This window comes from Meleagris gallopavo, chromosome 1 (assembly GCF_905368555.1).
Source record: "Meleagris gallopavo chromosome 1, MGAL_WU_HG_1.1, whole genome shotgun sequence".
Taxonomy (NCBI): Eukaryota; Metazoa; Chordata; class Aves; order Galliformes; family Phasianidae; genus Meleagris; species Meleagris gallopavo.
Genome location: NC_139404.1, coordinates 172050113 through 172068615, shown reverse-complemented (window position 1 = coordinate 172068615; position 18503 = coordinate 172050113). Strand labels below are relative to the sequence as shown.

Here is an 18503-nt window from a genome sequence, read left to right as displayed (position 1 = left end):
CAGTGAATATTCACCTCTGTTCTGAGTTACTTCATCCTTTAAGCAAATTGCAGAGTTGCTGCAGTGTGATTTTTTTTGTTTCAGATATGGAAAGAAAAGTCCTTAACATGAGACTAGTAATTTGGATATAGCTTCTTTTGTCCATGGTGCCTCTGGTTGTTATCTAGTTACTTTACTTTTCTGTGCCTCCTCCTTCACTATAATAATAATTTATAAGGTATTTAGAGCAATATAACCATCAACAAACAGTTTGTACATCAAGTGTATGTATTGATACTTGTATGAGGCTAGCATTGCAATGAATTTTAATAGAAGATCTGCTTGCCTTCCAAATGACAAAGGGATTTTAGATATTGGTTGGCTGCTAGTGACTTGCTCTCAAGATACTTGCCTTAATTTTCTGGTTTTGGTTTCACATTCAATGCCAGTATGTCTTTTATTCACTCATGATGTATACAAGTGCCTGTAAACAACTTCAGTGTTTTTTCCATGTCTGGAGACTTTGCTACTACTTTGTTATGGAAAAAAGTCTCTGCTTTCTATCAGTGGTAATGGTCAGATTCCACACCGATGTTGTTTTAATATGTTTCAATTATTCCTTGCTAAAGGAAAATATTTACTTGTTTATTATCGGTTATAAAGTCAAAGCTTTATTGTTCACAGAAATAAATACCTTATTATCAGTGCAATTCTTTTTTCCAGAGCCTGAGGAAAATCACTTGTAATGGAAATTGTCAGTGTATATTGCTGAAGAGGGAAACAAAATGTTTCCTTTTTATTATTTGTCCTGTTAATGGTTATCAAGAAAAGTTAGGTGACAAAGTAGAAAAATTAGATGACATCAAGTAATTTTTTAATCTTATTTTGTTCTTCATAATGATGAACCAGAAGAGACCCTAATTATGCAGTTACATGACTTAAATAGTCTCGTGATTGTACAAATTGCATTTGCAACATGCCTTAAAAGTGTCTGCAGAAGATTCTGAACTGAATTTCTTTCTTGTTTAACGCTTCCGTGCTTCCATACAGAGACAGTGATACATTTCTGTTTCAAAATGTGAAATGAATTTCTCAAGCATAAGTAGTGATAACATCCCTTTTTCAAGTTTAAGGTTGTGAGTTCAGAGTTTGTTGTGTGTCTCTCCTCACATTTTACTCAGCTGTGGAAAAGGACATTTTCACGTGTCACCAAAATGGAGCCAGTTCACTCAGCACGTGTACCTAAGGCCCTTAGAGTTTTCAACAAAAATACATTTTGTAAGTGGGACACTTCACTGACCTCACATCTACACTCGCAGCTCAGTCGTTTCCATCCCAACAATTAGGCAAAACAGCAAATATGACTATATGATTGTGAGTATGGTACAACAATGATTTGTTGCTTTGATACTGTCTCACTATAAAGCTCCTCTGCCTTTTTTTTTTTGTGTTGTAGAGAGGGTGGAAGTGCTCATGCCTGAAAATTTAAGCAAGTGTTTTCCTTCCAATTTTAGATCTCTCTCTTAACTCCCTTGAATATTTATCAGTTTTATCTTTATAGCTTGAAATTACAACAATTGTTTGTAATTGTTGAATAGCTCTTCCTGCTTTGCTCAGAAATCTTCTGCCATTTAATCTCTTTATATTGTATAAAAAGACGTTGGTCTGCCAAGTATAATATGGAACTTAGAAACATAATGAACAATAAACATGAAAGTGCATAAGAAGCCCTAGAATTTCAGCCAAAGTACAATGGGATACAGTGAGAGGTTCATTTATTCAGCTGCTTCTCACACAGCATTTTTTACTTATACTGGGGGTTAATTAAGGTAAAAGTGTCTTATTATGTATAGGAATGAAATAAAGCAAACAAACAAACAAACAAACAAAAAAAACTATTTAAAATAAAAAAAAAAATGCTGCACTTTCAATGCACTTTCAAATGTTTCCCTTGTTGATTGTGTTCACAGAAAGTAACACTACTCTGAAAAAGGCACCCTGCCACTAATTCCCCTTTATGATTTTCTGAAGGTGACAACACCTCAAACTTCTACTGCAGTCAGAGACTGGTTTTCATTCTCTCTTTTCTGACGCATCCAGAAGATGGATGAAACTGCTGGCTTGAAATAAAACTCTGTACCATCTGTTTTACCAAGGTGAAGAGTGCTAGGAAAAGGTCATAATTTGTATATATGCCTCATAGCTCAGTGAAAAGAATGCATGCAACATTATCTCGTATATTTTTTTCCCATGTGGTACTTTTTCTAACTGTGCCAAGTGACTGCAGGTAAAAGAAAGCGACAGCATTGCAGTGAGGGCCAGTGCGATCCAGAGGCCACCACATTCCTGCTGTCATGAGGACTGTACTTAGTCACCATACGTGCTATCAGGAGTAAAGTACTTCCTTGTTCTGCTCCTATTCACTTATTCAGCCCATTGAGCAAAGCAGTGTGAGAGGCTGCACATCAGTATTCAAGACGCAACACAAGGTGAGGAATCTGTAAGGGGGGGCTTGGCTGGTTACCTTTGAAATGCGATTGAAATTGCTGAGTATCTAGTTCTCACAGAGCCCTTTTTGTCAAGGGGTCTCAAAGGGTTTCTCAAAATTAACATCGTTTAGAAGGTAATAAAAGTCCAGTGAAAGAAAAGCGAATGATTAACCACCAGCAGAGCCACAAATAGGTCCCATTCTCCTTTTCCACCAGACAGCACTGCCTCTCACAACATTGTGCACATGCTTTCTTTTCTCACCAGGAGCTGCGGGAAGGAGTCTGCTGCAGCAAGAAGCAGGGACAAGGAGTGCTTTCCCAGGGGCAATCCCTGTGTGCCCTGCCCAGCACTTGTGCTCTGGGGTCACTGCAGGAGGTGACCAGTCTGGCAGTGCTGGAGCAGGGCGCCTTTGAGGTGAGTGGGGGCAGGTCATGCCACTCAGACCATCCCTCAGGCTACCTGCATAGCCACTCTTTCACCTCTGCATGTCACACACGTTATTAGGACTGAGTTCAGGACTTCACTTTCTCCTTTATAAGAGAATCTGATGAATTTACAGCATAAAACCAGTGGCAGTTTGTGCTTGGCAACATGCTGTGTGAGGCCAGGGACCAAGTGACTCAGGAAAACTATTAATAGTCTCCATTGGGAAGCTTATTGCCTCAATAACATAAATCATTAATTTGGCTTTTTAATCATTAAGAGAATACCTTTGTTTGTTGGAATGTTTGGGACAAAGTCAGACATAAGAATTCTTTCTGTTTTTCTTACTTCTATTGCATTAGTTATTAACTAAACCACTAAACTCATAACTAACCTCTTTTTGATAATTTACATCTGATGGAATGATTATATTTTTGTGTATACAAATTAGTGTGTGGCTAAGTCATTATTTCAAGATGTATTGCTTTCTAAGTGCTCTGTGTTGGCATATGAGAAATCTGGAGCAATAAAGCACATAATACAAACAGATCAAATTAAAGGAAGTGTTATGGGGATTTACCCAAGGCATTTAGCTTGTCTTAATACCAGTTCCTAATGAAATTTTGAGGAAATGTGTGAAAATTATTTCTACTGCAGTATTAAGGTATCTTCTCCTCAAGACACCTCTCCTCTACAAGGCCAGTCAAAAGTTCTGTGGTTCTGTACTCATTGCCATTTGCCCTTTGTTCTCTCCCCTAAAAATCAAACAGTAAAGCAAGTTCCAGTGATTCAGACAGGATGTAAGTAGAAGACCATGCATGAAGATCAGCCTAGAAAGGGGTTAAAACAGGCAGCTAACTTAGATCCTTATTTTGTCTTAGAGATGGAGGTGATTGTCCAAAAGACACTAACGATGGCAGAATTTCCAGCTCTTCCCACGAATGTGTGCAGCAGCCATGGTGCTTTGCCCATGCCTGCAGGGCTGAAGCCAGGTCAGCCTTTAGGACTCATCCCAGGCAGGTATGGGTGAATGCCTCCCTGGAGACCCTGTCCACTTTCCAACAAGGCACAGGTGTCTTTTTAGTGCCACTGTTCACCATTTGGCTGATAATACCTTGGTGCCGGGGAAGGTTATGGAACGGATAATCTTAGGAGCCATCGTGGAGCAGTTAAAGGTCAACTAGGGTATCAGGCCCAGTCAGCATGGGTTTACAAATAGTAGATCCTGTTTGACAAACCTGATTTCGTTCTATGACAAGGTGGCCCGCTTAGTGGATGAAGGTAAGGCTGTCAGTGTGGTCTACCTGGACTTCAGAAAAGCCTTTGACACTGTCCCCCACAACATTCTCATGGAGAAGCTGGCTGCCCACGGTTTGGATGGGCGTATGCTCTGCAGAGTGAAGCACTGGCTGGATGGCCAGGCCCAAATTGAGTTAAATTCAATTGGCTGCCAGACACGAGCGGTGTCCCCCAGGGCTCATACTGGGGCTGCTTTTATTTTACATCTTTATTAATGATCTGATGAGAGGATTGAGTGCACCCTCAGTAAGTTTGCAGATGACACCAAGTTTGGAAGGAATGTTGATCTGAATGAGGGGAGAAAGGCACTACGGAGGGACCTGGACAGACTGGATTGATGGGCTGAGGTTAACTGTATGAGTTTCAATAGGGCCAAGTGTTGGGTTCTGCCTTTTGGTCACAACAACCCCAGGCAACCCTACAGGCCTGGGGAGGAGTGGCTGAAAAGCTGCTTGATGGAAAGGGACCTTGCTGATGGACAGTCGGTTGAATATGAGCCAGCAGTGTGCCCAGGTGGCCAAGAAGGCCAGTGGCACCCTGGCTTGTATCAGGAATGGTGTGGTGAGCAGGACTAGGGAAGTCATCCTGCCCCTGTACTTGGCACTGGTGAGGCCTCATCTCGAGTACTGTGTTCAGTTTTGGGCACCTTGATACAGAAAGGACATGGAGGTGCTGGAGCAGGTCCAAAGAAGGGCAAAAAGGCTTGTGAAGGGCTTGGAGAATATGTCCTATGAGGAGAGACTGAAGGAACTGGGGCTGTTCAGTCTGGGGAAAAGGAGGCTGAGGGGAGACCTTATTGCTCTCTTCCAGTATCTGAAAGGTGCTTACAGCGAGAGCAGGGCTGGTCTCTTCTCACTGGTGACAGGTGACAGGATGAGGGGAAATGGCCTCAAGTTGTGCCAGGGTAAGTTTAGGTTGGGTATCAGGAAACACTTCTTTACAGAAAGGCTTGTTAAGCACTGGAATAGGCTGCCCAGGGAAGTGGTTGAGTCACCATTCCTGGATGTGTTTAAAAACCGTTTGGATGTGGTGCTCAGGGACATGATTTAGCAGAGGGTTGTTAGAGTTAGGGTAGTATGGTTAGGTTGTGGTTGGACTTAATGATCTTTAAGGTCTTTTCCAATCTGAGTGATTCTGTGATTCTATGATTCTATACCTGTCCTACCATCACCTGCTTTCCACTTGTATCCCAGCCTGTTCCACTTGCCAAAGTCTTGTTCATGACAGATTAAAAAGTGTCTTCAGTCTGTACTGAGCCCTGCATGGCTTTTCAAAAAGAATATCTTAACATTTTAGTAATTGAGGTTATTAGTGCAGAAAATCAATGCCAGTTTGTTACGTTCAGAACCTTTTAATGTTATATTCATTAAAATCTTATCATGGTAGATCTTTTTCAGTAAAATCTTTGAGAGGTTTTTTATGTCAACAAATCCTAGAAAGCCTTTTATATCAATATTAGTCTTATGAAATTCTTTTTAATAGCAGCACAACTTCTGAAGTCTTTTTTAACCACAAAAATCTTACCAACAGTTTCTAAATTTACTGTGAGCTGTTCAAAGGTAAAAATCAAAGTACAAGTAAGCAGCGGATTACGAAGTAAAAATACAGAAAATGTTGCATTCTTACAAATCTGAGACTCTACAAAATGCCATTCATGTTGTGGTGAACCTTGAATGCAGCCCAAGAGAATGTGAAATATAATATATGGACAGAAAATGTCTAAAAAGGGACACAGCCATCACAGAACAGAAACACCTTCTCTGCTTAAAGTAAGGTACAAGTAAAACTCAAAAAGCACAGTGATTAAGTGAGTAAGATCCATTTGTGTGGACAGTTAAAGTGGACAAGGATGTGCAATTGACATTATGACTAGGCAACATGGGCTGCATGGCTTCCTAACATTTCCCCTTCAGACAGAGCATCAGAAGGACTGCCAGCACCAGTATTAGAGCCATCTGAGACAGGAATCATCTCCCTAACCAACTCAGCCTCCTTGCACTCTGCTGCTGGGCTGTGATGATGACACTCCAGATCCCCATCTTCTCAAAGATCAAAGATTTATCCTGTGGCCTCAGGCTACCAGCAGGTCCTGCCAGAGTCTTCAGCTCTTGTTGAGCACTCTTTGCTCTGTTTGCACAATTCAGAAACCTTCAGACTCTGTATTTTGCACTTTTGACCTGTTTGTTTTGATGGCGCTTTAAGTCAGATTCTTATTTACAGGCAAGCTTTGTTTTGCCAGCTGAGCGGCTACTTCTAACATACACGATGTGACCTGCAGGCTTGAGCTTTCAAGTAGATCTTGCACTAAGCTGCACTAGAAGTTGACAGCAATAGAAATTCTTAAAATGAAGCAGCACAAGTGCTATGGTTTCCCCAGGTCCATGGTGCACAGCTGCCCTCATGGTTGATCAGCACACACCATTCTGGTCCAAATTCCCACAGCTGCATAGCCAGCAGGGCCCCCATTCCTCCACTCTCTGCTCATCCTCTCTGTCAGGCGATTTCAAGCAGCACGTCAAAACCTTCATGTTCTTTCTTCAAAGTGGGTGTGGATAAACATGATCGTGGTAGTTATCACCAGAGGCTTAAATGTCTGTTGGAAGTGCTGTACGAGTTGTTGAGCCCTCAGCCCCATGATCTGACCATTTCCAATGGGTACAGGAGAAAACCCTCGTGGCCAAAAAGGCCAATGGCATTCTGGGGTGCATTAAAAAGAGCGTGTCCAGCAGGTCGAGGGAGGTGATCCTCCCCCTCTACTCTGCCCTGGTAAGGCCTCATCTGGAGTACTGTGTCCAGTTCTGGGCTCCCCAATTCAAAAAAGACAGGGATCTCTTGGAAAGAGTCCAGCGGAGGGCCACAAAGATGGTGAAGGGCCTGGAGCATCTCCCCTATGAAGAAAGGCTAAGCGAACTGGGTCTGTTTAGCCTTGAGAAAAGACGACTGAGAGGGGACCTGATCCAGGCTTATAAATATCTGAGGTGTGGCGGCCATAGCGGTGAGGCCAGTCTCTTTTCAGTGGTACGTGGAGACAGGACGAGGGGAAACGGACATAAGCTGCAGCATAGGAAGTTTCGCACGAATGTGCGTAAGAACTTCTTTGTGGTGAGGGTGACGAAGCACTGGAACAGGCTGCCCAGGGAGGTTGTGGAGTCTCCTTCTCTGGAGATATTCAAGTCTCGCCTGGACGCCTACCTGTGCGACCTGGTGTAGGGAACCTGCTTTGGCAGGGGGGTTGGTCTCGATGATCTCTGGAGGTCCCTTCCAAGCCCTACAGTTCTGTGATTCTGTGATTCTGTGAAACATGCTGTCACAATTCAAGGCCATTTCTTCCTAAAAGTAACCTCTGCTTCCCTCATATTTTCTTCTTTATGAGTCAAAGCTGACCTGTTAGAGCTCAGATTGGGAAGTAAAATTCACAGATTATCCTTGGCTAAGAGAAGGGGATGATAGCACCATGAATATGTAGATTATTGTTTATACTGGCAATCACTCTCCTTTCTTCATCTTTTTGTTCTTAGGGAGCTGTTGAACACTCCCCAGTAAACTCTGCTTCAGGACCACTGCTGGAGGCATTGACCTCTTTCTAGTATAGAAAGTCAGTGGTATCGTGCAGAGATTGACAGGACAAAAAAAGAGGTTCTGAAGGATTTGCTATTAGTGTCTGCCTGTGTGCGTGAGCAACAGTTCAGTCCCTCTCTATTTGGGATTGCAGTCGTTTCACAAAAGAATTATTCTTTCTCTGGGATTGGGTAATAGTTCCCATAATTAGAACCTGTTGGTGTGTTTTAAGCTGTTTAAAAACTACACTAAGAATGGAAGGATTGTTGCCCTTTAACCTTGTGCGGGCTTCAGCATGCCTGAACTTTTGAGGGCTGTATTTTGATCATTGCCTGCTCAAAGTGGGAAATGTGCAGGCTTGAGCTTCAGTAGAAATGACCCCGTTCTGCGTTTCTCCCCTCACAACCAGCAGAAGAGCATCTGCTCCATTCCTTTGGCATGTTCCTCCTGCATGGAGTATGTCTATGAGCAGCTGGCCTTTAGGTATGCATATATTATAACAACAAACAAACAAAATAAAAAACCTTCTCAAATATTTAAAAAAATATGTCAGATTGATTTTTGAAAAGGAAAAAAAAAATCATACCTTTTACTTTTTTCTTTTTTTTTCATGTTTTCCCCTAATTGTATCAGAGGTGTCTGGCTTGTGTTTTAGTGTGCTGGCATGTGGATTGTTCCCCACTGAGAAAGACCCATCGTTGCTGTCATAGTGGGACTTCATTGCAGCACAAATACAGCCCTACACCTTCTCTGAAAGAGCCCCTACGCATCACAAGGCCTAATACAGCCTTACCAGCCTGTGAAAAAGAAATTGTGAAATGACAGAAGCCAGTGACAGAAGCCAGCCTCATTTTACAGCACAAAGCAAATTAACTGGCCTCTATGATGTAGGTGGATTTTTGTCTCTGAGTGCATTTCAGCAATCATTAGATAGGAGGCAATCCATGCAGTATTATATGTAGAGCATCCCGTAAAATTTACCTTTTATTTTCCAAATAGTTTCCAGTCTCCCCCAATTAATCCAGCATTTTTACTGTGGTAAGTGTACTGCTTAAAAGATGAGGCTTTTTCCTGTTTGAGTCTTGTCATTCTATTTTGGCTTTGAATTTTTAAACAAATGTAATAAATTGTGACAGAGCACAATGTTCACCCAACATCTGGATGCATTTGTACATTTCACAGTTATCTCAGCCTTGTTATGATAATTACTACCACGATTCAAGCCAACATTTCTGCCCTTTACTTGAATGAAGAATTTTAAAATCCTTTTCCCTGGCTATGGTTATAGGTATGTAAAAGGAGTTTACAGGTGTTGATGTGACTTTGGCTCATTTCAAGCTTTGGAAAGCCACTGTGTTTTCCCACAGGTACCATGTCATGCAGTTCTTTCCCAGGGGAGTCTGCCACCACCATATCTGCCTCTCTTCTGTCAACAGAGCAGACATCTCCTGCTGGCAGCTGCAGGCGCTGTGCTACATCCTACAGCCCAGATTCTGCACAGATATAAACACTCAGACTTGCTACATTCATCCTCTTAGATCCAGGCATGAGCAGCAGTCTGAATGCAGAAAGGAAGCTGGTATTTGCAGTTCCATTATTTCCAGCTAATTATTATTGCTGATTTCTTAATTTCTATGGTCTTGTAGGACCTCACTGCAATGTTTTGCTTTTCAGTAGCTTAGAAAGACAGTGGAAGATATATAAAACCTTTTTGTACTGATTGATGTCTTAAGCCTGTGAGTTAAACCATTTGGCTGGAGTGGGGACACCTCTATGGTGGTACTCAGGACTATTTTCAGGAGAGTGCCAGACCATAACTTCAGTCACTGAGCCTCTACACGATAGTAGATCAAAACAAATCCAGTATTGTCCTGTGAAAATGTTCAGGAAGTGAATAAATTGTGACAGGAGTAAAGGCAGTAGTAATATAGGCCTTGAAAACATCGTAAGGTCTCTCCTTTTCCAGAAAGGACAGTGAGATCATCTCATGTTGTTGTGGTTTAACCCAGAGGGTAGCCAAACACCACATAGTTGTTCACTCACTTCCCCCAGTGGGATGAGGGAGAGAATTGGGGGAAAAAAAACAAAGTGGAACTCGTGAGTTGAGATAAAAACTGTTTACTAGGATAGAGAAAAAGAAGCGGAAAAAAAGGTGATAGTTATGACAATTATATATCTATATGCATATGTGTAACAAGTGATGCACAATTGCTCACCACCAATGTCCTGCTAGTTGCTAGGCAGCGGCAGGCTTCCCAGTGAACTCTTCCTTTTTCAAGCTTTCCTTCCGCGTGATGTCCTATAGTATGGAATATCCCTTTGACCAGTTTAGGTCAGCTGTTCTGATTCTGTCCCCTCCCAGCTCCTTGGTCCCCCCAGCCCTTTCACTGGTTGGACAGTAGGAGAAGCTGAGATAACAAAAACATCCTTGACTCTGTACACCACTGCTCAGCAACAACTAGAAACATCACTGTGTTATCAACATTTTTTTTTTCCTAAAACAAAAACAGCATCATAGCAGACACTATGAAGAAAATCAGCTCTGTCCTAGCTGAAACTAAGACACGTGATCATCATGTTATCCATTTTGACTGCTACATGCTTGTTTCTGGTACAGTAAAATCTGGATTAGGCCTGTTAAGTGCCTCACAAAAAATTAATAGCAAAGCAATATTGTAAAAATCCAAGTACTCCACAAAACAGTGATTCTCTTTTCAAAGACTGGCTGTATGCACTCTTTTACTGTAACATACTCCATGTGCACAAAATGGATTAGGGGGATAAGGACAAAATGTACCTGACAGACGATGCTGCCCCAAAACAGTACCTAATTTTGGGCTCTGCAAGCAGTCCAGTGATGGAGTGCCTCATTGGCACTTGACTGTGATCCTAAGGGACCAGTTTCCTCAAGGAAGAGTTACTTTTTATGAGTTCCTCTCTTGATGGCAGTTGAGACTGTTTGTTTCATCCCAACTGACTTACTTACGTAGAACAGGGTTTTGGATGACTACATACCCTTTAGTTTAAGCCTGTTGCCTACTTTTTAAAAGTGTCCATGAGGGTGATTATTTCTCTGTTTTTCTGTGAGTCATCACTTAATCTGTTGCATGAGTAAAAGGTAGGTTGACTCAATCCGACTTTTACAGAACCTTGATGAACAACACATTGATTAAGCCTTGTTTTCAGAGTAGAATTCATCTTGAAGAAACAAAAAGAATTTTTTTTTCCTTGAGCTATCTTTAGACTTTGTTGAATTGCAGAACAGTATGAAGAGTCTCAATTATGTCTTTTTGTTTGTTGGTTTGACTATATCAAGTATGTTATGAAGAACTGTAAATGAAATTGTACCCAGAGAAAAAAGACTTATTTAAGACTTATTTAAGCTTTTTGTTTAGTCAACAATTACTTGCCACACCTGAACATTATTTTATTGCCAAGTGGGTTGGGGTTACAGAAAAAGTTTTTAAAGTACAGTAATATATAATATTAATAATATATCTTTCTGGAAGTTCCTAGACTGTTCCCAGACCTTCACCAATGCTATATGGAGATCTACATGCAAACTTATAAGCTTTAGAAAGGGATGATGAGCTGTTATAAATTGTTCTGTACTGGAAGGAGGAAGAGGCCTATGGTAGAAGGGCACAGACAGAAGCTTTCCTTTGGAGCTTACCAGTTTGATTAGGACTGAATTGCAACAAAGGCTTGAGAAAAAAACCCTCTCATGTAAGTCTAACATGCATCTCAGGAAGAGTTTTATGGAACGTAGCAGTGTGAAGATTGAATACCCTGGTAAAAAAAAAGACGAAGATAAAGGAATGATAGAGAAGTAGTCTGAGTAATTCCTGTAGAGGATGTTTTGAGTTATATTTGCTGAAGGCTGTTTCATCTTCCTGGCAATCCTGATTGAAATAAAGTTATACATACTTGATTTCAAACATCCTGATCTATGGTATACACAAAGAGTGAATCTTCAATTTCTCTCTCTGTATATGAATGTATGTTCTACTGCCTGTGAAACACAAAATGATAATTGGGATGAACTGCCAGAGGAGCTGAAGTCTACCCAAAAGGAATACAGCTAGTATTATATGAATACTGCAACTTTATCCTTCTTTCGTCTGAAGAAGATCCATCATGTATGTCGTCAGGAAGTAAATAGAAGCTGTGTAGGACAAACCATTTGTATCTCAGTGCGCAGAGCTACAGGGCTGCCAAGGTGATCATCTTCTAACTTTGTTCCTGTATTCTTGGTTCTTTGAATTACATTTTTACATGTATTGTGACTGTGATGACTGCAATGATTACATACTATTGAAAGGAAAGATAACTCCTTGCCTATAAATAATTTTTATAATATATAAAAATATAAAATATAAATATTTTATATTATAAGTGATAGCATAATTTTATATTAATCAGTGGTCAGGAGGACTGTAAGGTGAAAGCAAACTTATAAAGAGGGCAGATTTAACATACATGTATTTTTTACTTTACTGCTAAAAAATCGTAAACTGCTAAAAACATCATCATGACTGGTGCAGAAACAAGAGAGATATGGTGTAGAATACCAGATATCTCTGGCCATCATGTAGCCATCGCTTGAACATAACAAGAAATTAAATACCAGTATTTTCTAAGATTCATTCATTCATTCATATTTAAAATAACAGTGGAAACTGGAGTTATTGCCAAAATAACTGAGAAAGCAATTAAAGGGATCACTAAAATACACATTCTTCCTTTTGTGGTCGATGATTCTTCAAACCATTAAATATCAAAATGCTATTTATAGCTTTATACTAAATATTTGAAAGAGAAATCATCGATTGTATGATTATTTTTAAGACAACAATAAATCTGAAGAAAGAAGATGAATATTGACTTCCACCCAAATGCTTGTCTCCCATCACAAACACATCATGTGTGCAATTCATTGTTTGACCTCAACAGCTTTGCATCAAAATTCTTCAATTGTTTTTCCTTATCTACTAAAGAATTCTAGAATTACCAGGAGGCATTTTATTTTGTTAACACAAATGCAGATAAAGTAGAATTAGAATGCATAAAGGAGTATCCCCTCTATACTTTGTAATTGAAAGGATCTAAAATTTCTTTTGACTATGCAAAATAATCACTGTATGTTGAGAAAGGATTTCCTAGTTGACATTTTAAAGTTCTTAAAGGGTAGGCCATAGAGTGAATGATGAAGAGAAATAAGCATCTATATATGATTTAAACTCCTTTCATAGTATATACAAAATGTTTGCAACCTTAAAAAAAAAAAAAAGAAACAATGGAAACATGTATCTCTGAGTTTCTTTTAGGTGAGAGATAAATTACTGAGATGAACTGACACTGGTAAGAAAACTACTTGGGATTATCTGATCTTTTTTTGTGGGGGAGGGAAGTCAATTCCTTACAGAATCAGAGCAGGAATGTTTAAGAGCAGGATGTTTAAGATGTTTATATGTAGAATACAGTGTGATGAGATTGAGTCAATGCGTAAGTCTGCATTAAAAGAATTATCTTAGAATTAAGTGCAGTGTTGATCTATGAAAAGTAACCATCTCAAGATCATAAAACTCAAAAAAACATGTGGAGCTCCCTATAGACTTTTCTTCCTCAAATTCAACAACAACAAAAAAAAAAATTATTGTGTAAACTAGATTTCTGTACTGCTTCTCCATAGACACTGTCTATTTGGTGAGTATCACTTTGATAAAAAGAACAGAAGGGACTTCTGGGAATTAGGAAAATGTTCTTCACTGAGAGGGTAGTGGGGCACTGGAGAAGGCTCAGCAGGGCAGTGGTCATGGCCTCAAGTATGCTGGATTTCAAGGAGTGTTTGGACAATGCTCTTAGATATAGCATTTGAATTTTGGGTGTTCCTGTGTGGAGACAGGAGTTGGATTCCATGATCCTTGTTGGTCCCTTCCAACTCAGGATATTCTATAATTTTATGAAGGAGCATCTTCTAGGGAGCTAAGAAAGGCATCACATATCAGTGACAGTGCATGCATTTTTGTAAATTGACAAGAGGTGAACTTATCTTACTTCATTAAGAAGTTAATACACTACTTTAATTTATCAATTAAAAAAATCATATATAAATACAAGTTTTCTTTTCCAGAGTCCATGTAAAAAGTTCAGACAAACACCATGCAGTAGATGCCTTCATCAGGATGTTTAAGTAGTTAATATGTGGCTTTGGCCAGGAAAAAAGGACACATTTTAAAGCAGTAGTGGTTGGTAATGGGTTGAAACTAGATAATCTTTGAGGTCCTTTTCAACCCAGGCCTTTTTATGATTCTATGATTCTATGATCATTGTGGCCTCTACGTACACAGCTGGCATTTTGGATGGATGTCAGGAGATGTCAGGATGTCAAGAACAAAAAGAAATGAAACCTGTGCAATTTTGCCAATGATCACTTTTATGGCTGGCAGCAGTGTAAGATCTTACAAGATATGAGAGAGAGCAGCAATAGTTTCAGCACCGCACATTTCACACTGGTGGGGAAGATGTACTTCCTCTTCATTTTACTTATTATTTAAGTATTAGCCTTGATGCTCTGCACTTGAGAGTAATGTATTTATGGGAATATATTTGATGGCACTTGATATTGAGGTATCGTTAGCTGTTACATTAAGAACTTTTCTACCCTACTGGAGTGGATGTTGACAGTGCAACAGATTCAGCGTGAAGTGCTGGCCAATTTTTCAGAATGAAATACTCTGTCTTGCACAGCATAGCTGAAAGGAGCAGTCACACGGAGATAAGATGGAGCCAACAGCTGCCAGATTGGACAGGAACCAAGATCAACAGGGTCCAGATCCATGCTGTGATCTAGCACCAGATGTCTCAGAGACAGACACCAGAAAACTGCATATGAGAAATATAGGATGCTTTCCATTCAGAAATGTCTCTTTCATTTGCGGTGAAAACTATATAACCATATATTGAGAAAGCTCCTGAACCACAGAAGCATGAGGGCTTCCATGTGAAGGTGTGCTCAGCTCTACCCCAAAACCTCCTCCTTCAGCCTGGCCCCTGGCTGTTATGCCCAAGGCCTTGCTCTATAGAGTTATTCCATAATCTAACACATTTGAAGTTTATTTGCACATTTGCACATTATTGGTACTTGCTTGTGCTTTGCAGATAGTGCATTTATTACCATCAAAGAACCTGTAATCTGTTGCTTCAATAAAGAGCATTTTTCTTTAAGCTATCCACGAGAGTTCTCATCAGGTGTGGCCAAAGTCCTTACTGGTGGCTGTGAGCCCATTTGGATGTGACCAGACTGAAAGCACTGAACTGGGTGTTTATGCTTTAATGCAGCAGCTTCCAATTGGTCTTGCCTTTAGTATGCAATAATGCTAGGTATTCTTTACCTAAGAAAAAAATGAGTCTTTGTCAAATTACTGTGAATTTGTTGCCATACATTCTGAGCTTTCTTGTTACTGACACCTCAGGAGTCTACTGGAGCAACTAGAGAGTGCAAGCCACCAAGATTATTTTTTGAGAACATAACGTAACATTTCCACAAGTAAGATAAGCTTGCAGCAGCATGTAATGAGAAGAAAAATAATATGTAAGTAAAAAGTGTTAATTATATCTGTAATAGATGCAACCAATAGAGAGAGAGTCTGTGGGGAAGCAGAGATCCTGCAGTTGTTTGATGTTTTTTTTCATATACATATCTTAAAATCTTTTACCAAACTCTGAGCATTTACATTCTGCCATCCTTGGCTTACACAGCTTGTCACTGCCTCTTGTCAGTGACGCTTTGACAGCAATGCCTCTTAACAGTGAAGCTTAGGAGAAGCAGCTTATTTTTCTCATTTACTTCAGCCTTCTAGGTATTTATTTTCTTATGCAGATGCTGAGATTGATGGAACTTGTTCTGCTGAACAAGTAGCGCTGTTTTGCTTAGGCACATTCTATATTTATTTTTCATAGTTGCTGCAATATTGATGAGATTCATAGTAGTATGAAGCAGATTGTTTTCCTCATCTCTAGACTTTTCAGATGTGTATGTATGTACATAAACACATACACATATTATACAAAGAACACACATGTATTATACAAAATATAATATATACTGTATACAACAATTGTATAATGCACATGTATAACATATGCATAATATTTCCAAGAAAAAAAGTACCATAGGTGTTTTATCAGACTCTATTATAGCACTTTTTAATTTGTGTTTTATATTTTCGGGAGAGCAACTGTGAATACCTGGGTAGTGACTTAAATATTTTTTTGTGCATCTGTACCAGCGTGCAAATTAAGCATGGAAACCACTGGACTGGGAAGAAAGGTAAAGAACAGACTGTGTGACTTCTCACAGTCCTTCTAATTGTACCTTTTACATTTCTGTGTTGTGCAAACTAACATTTAGATCTGTGAGAAATTCAGAATGCACACAGTGAAAACTTCTCCAGCAGAGGTTATGGGAACTCATTATGTAATGCTTTGCGTTTTTGTAAATAAGAAATGCATCATGATATCCTTTCACAATGCTTTTCAGGTTGGTGAGGAGAAATTGATACAAACTGATTCTAGGAGGCTGATCCAAGTTTCCTCAAATTTATGAGCAACGTAGCTGCTCATTTATTCCTCTCAGTGTAGTAAATAGACTTTTTAATTTGTTAAAGTCTTTCTATAAGTTCTGCCTCCTTGCCCCAGTCTTTTCTATTCATTTTTGGTTTTGTAAATAGTGTGTTGGGGAACATCAGCTGGGAATACTGATGAAAATATGGCATTTTTAGAATGTATCACTGTGTTTCAGTTCAGGCTTACTTTATGGAAAACTTTAGTTTTCAAAGTTTTTCAGTGATAGGGACAGTTGATCTTCCTCCAAGTGTAAAAATAGATTAAATAACATAATTTTTAAATTATTATTATTTAAGTAAGACATCTGTAACCTAAAACATCAACACATGGAAAAACACTAGAACTGTTGACATTACTCTGTAGTATTTTTACTTGAATTTATTCCAGAAGCATGCAATATATCCTTACCACTGATCAAAATGCAGAAGTCCCATTCCTTACTGATCTGGAGAAAGTGATTGAAATATATCTATGCAGCTGTTCTTCATCTGAATAGATCACTGTCTGTTGAGGCTGCATCACTGTGTAGATTAGGCTGATCTAAAGGCCATAACCTTTTCTGGTCATTCTGGTGTCATTATTGCCTTTTAGGTGCTGTTTCCTTTAAAGAAGTGCAGTGAATCTGAAACATGAACATATTTCTTGAAGACTTATCTGGCTGGTCTTTTAACTCTTGTTTAGCTTCAGAATACATGATTGGAAAGACTTGAGTTAAAGGATGCATCCTGCCGGCAGCAGAAGCTGCTCAACATGAATTTGGTGGAAATTCTGGATGTGAAACACACTGCAAAGAGGAATTGACATTCACAAAAAAAAAAAAAAAAAAAAGTGAGGTAGGCAATTCAATCATTTATATGTCTCAGTTTCACAACTTGGTGATTACCTGGTTTTCAAATGGCACAAATGTTAGGTGGTGAGGCAACTGAGTATTTATTCCAGAAGCACACGATATACCCTTACATGCTGAGGAGCTGGCCCAAGTGATGCCATCGTGCCAGTGGGTGGCAGAGATCTGACTGGGCCCAGAGTCTGCTCTCTGACACGTTTTAATCTATGTGTAGAGATCCCTTCTTTAGAGCTTAACTTAATTCTCCGGAAAGTAAGAAAGCTTTCACAAGTCAATATTGCCACACCACAGGGAACACAAGTCTGGCAAGATGAGATCAATGGAATATAGCATGCGGAAAAAAGAGACTGCAGGAGACTGGGAGGGAGGTGGAGGAGACTCTGCAGGCTCCAGAATGGACTTGTTGCAACCATCAGCAGGATTTGCCACTCACAGAGGCTGCTGGGGCTGCAATGGGGCCGGAGATGGGTGGTTGCTATCTGCAGGAAGGGCCAGGCACACTGGCTGGGCACCCAGCTGTGCTGCCTTTAGGGGTCTGGGCTGTGCATCAAATGCTCAGTAGAAATGTGCTGAATTAAAAAATGAAAACAGCTTTCTCCAGGGGGGGGATTTTTTTTACCCCCTTTCTTTTCATGGTTCCAGTCTACAGTGTGGTCCCACAGGCACCCTGGCACAACTGAAACAAAGTCAGTTGGGCACAGAGGTAAGAAGGGATAGAACTGCATCCAGTTCTGGGGCCCCCAACACAAGGGAGACATGGAGCTGTTGGAGAGGGTCCAGAAGAGGTCCACAAAGATCATCAGAGGGCTGCAGCACCTCCCCTACAGGGACAGGCTGAGAGAGCTGGGGCTCTTCAGCCTGGAGAAGGGAAGGCCCCACGGGAGACCTTATAGTACCTGAAGGAGGCCTACAGGAAAGCTGGGGCAGACTTTTTAAAAGGACATGTAGCGACAGGATGAGGGGAAATGGCTTTAAGTGGAAGAGGGTATATTTAGACTAGATATCGGTAAGAAATTATTTTCTTTTAGAGTGGTGAGAAACTGGAACAGGTTGCCCAGTGAGATTATGGATGCCCCCTCCCTGGAGGTATTCAAGGCCGGCCTAGGTGGGACTCTGAGCAACTTGGTATAGTGGGAGGTGTCCCTGCCTATAGTGGGGGGTTGGAACCAGATGATCTTAAAGTTCCCTTCCAACCCAATGTCAATGGAAAATGGGTCAATGTCAGGTTCTGCACCTCATAGCTCTCTACTCTTCTATGCTTTACACAATCATTAGTATT

General features: G+C 40.2%; 1 long non-coding RNA gene across 21 annotated transcripts in view; it reads left to right on the top strand.

Annotated features, from left to right (window-relative positions):
• LOC104917555 (uncharacterized) overlaps positions 1-18503 on the top strand; it is a 78752-nt gene that overhangs the window by 15048 nt on the left and 45201 nt on the right. For 2 of the 21 annotated variants that reach the window (XR_014881049.1, XR_014881063.1), the window contains exons 4-5: positions 2267-2468; positions 2734-2883. The exons of 12 other annotated variants lie outside the window; for them this stretch is intronic. This is a non-coding gene — a long non-coding RNA (uncharacterized LOC104917555). Of the gene's footprint in view, positions 1-2010; positions 2136-2257; positions 2469-2733; positions 14977-18503 lie in introns of those variants that run through there. 7 more of the 21 variants (XR_014881051.1, XR_014881064.1, XR_014881062.1 and 4 more) reach the window with 7 other exon arrangements.